Genomic DNA, 6,860 nt, shown 5'->3' with positions numbered 1-6,860 from the left:
AGCATGGCAGCAGCGGGAGGCCCCATTAGCTAAAGTGGTACCTCAGGTTAAGAACAGTTTCAGGTTAAGAACAGACCTCCAGAACGAATTAAGTTCTTAACCCGAGGTACCACTGTAAGGTCATATACATTCTGTCCTGGAGCCCTGGAGTAGCACCTGGTAGAGCAAGCCAGGCCCACGGAGAGCTCCTAGTGAGATAGCTTGGAGCCAGACTGAAGCCTTTTATGCCTTGGCATTTGCTTGTCTGTTTGCATTTATATCCCACCTTTTTCTCTAGGTGGCACACATGGTTCCCCCCATTTTATCCTCGCAACAACACCGTGAAGTAGGTTAGGCTGAAAATCAGAGCAGTGTTAGAAATTAGCCAAGCGCCAGGTGCGTTTTGCGACTTGCACGGGTCCCATAGTGACCACGTGGAAATCTCTGGGTGCCAGGTTGATGGCTGATATCTCCATCTGGCTGTCCCCTCCAGCTTTCTCAAGCAGGTAAGCAGAAGAGCTTATTTATTGCATTTATATCCCACCTTTTCCTCCAGAGAGTATATGGTTCACCCCACCCCTAAGTTAATCCTTACAATGACCCTATGAAGTGGGTGAAGAGGCTGTGACTGGCCCACAGTTATCCAGGGAACTTTAGGACTGAGTGGGGATTTGAACCCTGATCTCCCAGGTCCTAGTCTGACACTATAACAACTACACCACCCTGGCTTCCTAGCATACTTCTGCTGTAAAAGGTAAAGGTAAAGGTACCCCTGCCCGAACGGGCCAGTCTTGACAGACTGTGGGGTTTGTGCGCCCATCTCACATTTATTGGCCGGGGGCCAGCGCTGTCCGGGGACACTTCCGGGTCACGTGGCCAGCGTGACATCGCTGCTCTGGCGAGCCAGAGCCGCACACGGAACGCCGTTTACCTTCCCGCTGGTAAGCGGTACCTATTTATCTACTTGCACCCGGAGGTGCTTTCGAACTGCTAGGTGGGCAGGCGCTGGGACCGAACAGCGGGAGCGCACCCCGCCGCGGGGATTCGAACCGCCGACCTTTCGATCGGCAAGCCCTAGGCGTTGAGGCTTTAGCCCACAGCGCCACCCGCGTCCCATACTTCTGCTGTAGGGCAGCTATATAAATAAGGTAGGGTAAATATAGGGGAAGCAAAATGTCACTGAATCTGACACTGTAGTCACATTAAATAAATTAAAAATTAAAAATTGTCCAGTAGCTCCTTAGATACCAACTAAGTTTGTTCTGGGTATAAGCTTTTGTGTGCATGCACACTTCTTCAGATACCATGCACATGAAAGCTTATACCCAAAACAAACTTAGTTGGTCTCTAAGGTGCTACTGGACAATTTTTTAAATTTTTAAATTTATTTCGACTGTGTCAGACCAACACAGCTACCTACCTAAATCTGTAGTCACATTGTAGGCAAGTTGAATCTACAGAGGTGGCAAATGTGTAGCCCTCAGCTGTCATCTGCACGGCCAGTGGTCAAGGGTGATGGGAACTGTACCCCAGGAAGGTCTGGAGGCCCAAATCTTCCCCACCCCTGTATTATAGCATTGTTTCATTTTGAATTCCAAATAGTTCTTCAATCTGAAGGCCTTGTATGCCATCCAAGCCTGTCACAATGTTCATTTGGGCCTTTGCGTAATGATTTTCAGTAGCAATCATGTGGTGCCCCATCTGTTAGTGGGGTGGTGAGTGTGATACGGATAGAAGAACACTTTGACGCTGGAGTTGCGCAGCGAGGTTAGTTCAGAATGAGGGTGCAGGCAACAAGCCATGCTGCTCATCCCACCACTAACAATGTCAGGAGGAGGTGTTGTGACAACCATGCAGCCATCACAGGGCCATCACTGTGTGGGGGAAGCATTGTGTGCACCCCCTTTCGCCAGGAGCAAAATGTGATGTCCCTGCAACAAGAGGAGCAATTCATTGCCAAGCCAGGTTCAGGCTTCTTGCATTAATTCACAAAGCTCTAAACAACTTGGGCCAAAAAACTTGCAGGATCACCTGATTTCTTATGCTCCACTTTAGTCACTGACATCTTCTGATGGGACACTTTGAGAAGAGCCACACCTTGCTTGCTTTCATGTGTCTTTTTATTGCTCTGTGCAGTTCAGACAGGCCTTTGGAATGAAAAATATTTTACTAACTAGTTTTTATTGGTATGTTATTGATTTTTTTTATTGTTATCTTTTACACAGTACTGTCTTGTTATATTATCTATGAGCATGTGGTCTGGAAGCATTTAAATAAACAAATAAGGAACATGTGTACGGAACCACGGATTGCCCAGAAAGACACTAAGAGGAGTAGTATTTTTTAATTAACTTTTTTTATTTCATAAAACAAATTTGCTAGATGACATACCATTATTATTGGCTAGGAGAACAGCTTAAAGAAGCAACCTCAAATGAAAACGCACAGTTCAGCACTCCTGTCTCTCTCCCAACACACTTTAGGTGAACTTGCCTCCACCCATTTTATTGCAAATCGGCGGCAAGACTGATTCTGACCCACAGGTCCATCACTGTCATATCTGCCATAAAGTGGTGGTGAAGGAGGAGGTGGCAAAAACATGCTTTGCTGCTGCCACTGCATCCTCAAGTAGCTGTCCAGCAGAGCTTTTCCAAGTGATGAAAGGGCTAGTAACATCTGGCCGGAAGACGGAGATGATTGTACTTTCAGAGGCCTACAGTGACAAATTTGCGAGACACTCCAAGGTTAAAGTCGCTCATAAACACACAAAAAGTGATACCAGCGTTCAAATGAGGAAGTGTCCAGAGCACCGTCTGGCTGCAGGCTGTCTTGGATTAGTTTCCACGGTTGCAATCTGAGGATGTGGGCAAGCTGCTTGAAGGATTTCAGCCAGCACCATGTCCTCTCCACCCAAGCCCATCATGGCTGATAAGAGCTAGACAAACAGATGTGGCAGGGTGGGTCCAAGGAGTAGTGACTGCCTTGTTTGGGAGGGCAGGAAAAAGGTGTCATTGACCTTCAAGGACCTCCCTGGAACCAGGCACATTGGAAGATGACCAGCCAATATCCCTTTTTGTGGCAAGGAGCTCAGCCTGTTTGAGCTGGTGAGAAACTGCCTTTCATCGGCATCTCTAAACGAATCATAGCACATTGGAAGGTGCTAAGGCTAGCATTTGATTTTGTCAAAAATTTGGTTTGTTCTCTAAGTGCCTCCTTCCCGCCAACAATCCCACCCCCTGGCTCCCAGCCACATCCCCTGGCAGGTCTTGAACAGTGTAGAACAGGAGTAGGGGACCTTCTCACAACCTTGAGGGCCGCATGCTGGGGTCACATGACAGTGGTGGGTGGAGCCAGAGGCAAAACTAGGTGGAGCAAGAAATGCATGCTCTCCCTGTGTACATTGAGCTAGTTTTTACAAACACACACACATACACACACACTCCTCTCAAATCTCCATGCTGGCAAGCAAAGGCATTCTCCGGGTTGAAGGATATGTTCCAGCCAGGGGGAAACATTTGGGGAGGGGGAGAAGATGGGGAGGTGTATGTTATGTGGGGTGAGTAATGAGGATCAGATAGAGAAGCTTGGAGGACCCTTTGACTTGTGGCTCCCTACCCCTGGCCTAGACCATGCTTTGGATGATAAGGAAACAAGCTTCTTTTTTCTCGCAGATTGATGCGCTGACTTGCATCCAGGGGAAGCCCTGGCTGAGCTACTGAAAGTGATGGAGGGATGGGTTTGGGGTTTTTTTGTTTTTTTAAAAAAAACTGCCCGGACCGCATGCCTGCGCCTCCTGCTCTTGCCTACGCAGCAGCTGCAACGCCATATTTCCATGTGGCAGGAGCTAGCACAATGCCGATCTCTTGGGCTCGGCACTTGCAGGAAGGCTCCCCAACCCCCGACTCCCTCTGCTTGCAGCCTGGAAAGGGACAGACTGTTGAAGAGTCGGCAACAGGAAGGAGAGGGAAGAGAGAAGGTACAGAAGGAGCTGGTGCAATGCAGAGTCAGTGGACTGGTTCTCGTCCTCACGCTTATCACAAAGGGTTCATCAGAGCCTTACGTGGGTTTTAAACAGGTTTTTTCCCCATACAGTCATACCTCATGTTACGTTTGCTTCAGGTTGCGCGTTTTCAGGTTGCACCCCACAGCGACCCAGAAGTACCGGAAAGGGTTACTTCTGGGTTTTGCCGCTTGCGCATGTGCAGGCGCACAAAATGACGTCATGTGCATGCGCAGAAGTGGCGAATCGCGACCCGTGCACGCACAGACACAGGTTGCGTTCTTTTCAGGTTGTGAGCGGGCCTCCAGAACTGATCCCGTTTGCAACCAGAGGTACCACTGCATTGTGTTTTAATGCTGACCTTAGGGTCAAGGGCAGGTAAATTGTTGTTGTGATTTATTATTATGGCAGTCAGAAAATATACCGTATTTTTCCGTGTATAAGATGCCCCCATGTATAAGATGACCCCTATCTTTTTGAACCCTAAATTAAGAAATTGGGCCAGAGCTAGAGCCTGAACCCAAGCCCGTGTCACCCCCGCCAGAGCCCAAACCCAAGTCCAGGCCAACTGCACCACAGCTTGACCCCAAACCACTGTGCATTCACCATCCGTATATAACACAACCCCCAATTTTTGACTTAAAAGAATTAGCAAAAAACATAGTCTTATACATGGAAAAATACGATATATCAAATCCATTTACAGCAATATAAACAAAAACATACAACAAAAACCATTTAAAAGAGCCAAAAACAGACATCAATAAACCTTTGTGGAAGGATGCATTCTTAATGGCCTGCTTATGCCTGGCGAATTAGAAGGCTTCCTGGGGACTTAGGGTGAACAGCAGATCATTAATACTGATGATAACAATAAAAACTGTTATTATTATAGCAGGGGTGGGGAACATCAGGCCAGGGGTACGGTATGTGGCTTCTCTTCCTGGCCCATGGCACTCTCTCAAAGCTCACTCTCTCCACTGGTCACACCCCTTTCTGGGCACTGCTTCACATCCAGAGCGGACTGCAATGGATCCTGGCACTCTGAGAATGCCTCTTGCTTGCCTGAAGCTGGGATAGAGAGAAAGGTGAGTGGCTGTGTGCAGAAACTAACCTCCTGCACAAAGGTAAAAATTATATGCATTGCGTCGCCCACTTTCACATCTGGCTCTGGGCATGTGGCCCTCAGAAAGCTTCCCAGAAGGGAAAGCAGCCCTCGGACCATTAAAAAAATCCCCACCCTTGAGTTTTAGGCGTCCTTAAAGCTGGTTGTACAAGAAAGTAGGAAAAGGGCTTACGTTGCATTTCTTCCTGTGGTCAGCAGACACTTCTGCACTAAGCGACTGGACTCCTCCACCCACCTCGCCTCTCATTGGTCATTCCATCTCCATAGCAACCACAGCCATGGAGCAGGGTGAGGGGAACAACCTCAGGGACATAACTGAAGTCAATTTGTCTGCTTTTTCTAAAAAAGTGTAAAGCTAGAACCAGAGTCCAGCTTTGTGATGGTCATTGCAATGAGCCACAAGGGAAAGTTTATTCTCCTTGCAAGATGCAGCAGATTTGAGATTCGGATCCACCATTATGCTGAGCAGAGTCTCTCCCAAACGGAGCAATATGTGGGGCAAATCCCACATGGCCTCCAACTTCCTCACCTGCCAGTGGCAGATTCTGTTTTCTGGGACAAATCCATGTCTGTATTTTGCCTTTTGGGGGTGCCTGTGGGAGGAAAAAGAGGAAGAAGGATCCACTTCTCTTCTACTCCTTTGTGGTTGCAAGATACATGCATTGAGCAATAGGGTGGGTATCTTTTGCAGCAGAAGGAAAGAATCTTTTGCTCCAGCCCTTCCATGACACCGATCTCAGTAGGCAGCACTACACCCATTATATTAATAATAATAATAATTACCTGCCCATCTCTACTTCTTCTATCCAGCATGCAATTAGGCCAGCCAGCCAAGGGCCTGGATTTGGCCCTCAGACAGAAGGTTCCCTAACCCTGGTTTAAGCAGAGATGCCAAGGATTGAACCAGGAACCTTCTGGACTCCTCCACCCACCTCGCCTCTCATTGGTCATTCCATCTCCATAGCAACCACAGCCATGGAACAGGGTGAGAGTAACAACCTCAGGGATACAGCCTAGGACCCTCGTACCTATGGGACCGCCTCTCCTGGTATGTCCCACAGAGGAACTTACGGTCTTCAAACAAAAACATCTTGAAGGTCCCAGGCCACAGAGAGGTTAGGCTGGCCTCAACTAGAGCCAGGGCTTTTACGGCTGTGGCTCCGATCTGGTGGAACGCTCTGTCCAAGAGACTAGGGCCCTGCGGGACTTGACATCTTTCCGCAGGGCCTGCAAGACAGAGCTGTTCCACCAGGCCTTTGGCGAGGGCACAGCCTGACTCCCTCCTTTGGCAATCCTCACAGAACTCTAGCCCAATGGTTGCCATTTATCTGATTGGAATTAATTTTATAATGAAATGATTTTAGAATGTTTTATCATTTTACTGTTGTTAGCCGCTCTGAGCCCGGCTTCGGCTGGGGAGGGTGGGATATAAATAACATTATTATTATTATTATTATTATTATTATTATTATTATTATTATTATTATTATTACCCCAACCTGGGATATGAAAAAGGGGCCTAGGAAAAGAGTCGTTGGATGAGGAAGCAAGGAAAGCAAATGGGAATGGGGAGTGGTCCGGAATAATGAGTAGGAGAGGACCAGAAGACGAGCCCAAGGATGGAAAGAAAGCTGCAAGGTTTAGCAATCAGAAAGGAGAGCCTGCCCATGGACAGGATCCGCAGGGCACTGAAGAAGGTTGCACAGAAATTCAGAAGAAGCATCGCTCCCTTTGCTTACTTTTGCAACAAGCAAT

Source organism: Podarcis vaucheri (assembly GCF_965113315.1).
Source record: "Podarcis vaucheri genome assembly, chromosome: 7".
Lineage (NCBI taxonomy): Eukaryota > Metazoa > Chordata > Lepidosauria > Squamata > Lacertidae > Podarcis > Podarcis vaucheri.
Note: the sequence above shows the minus strand (reverse complement) of the source record.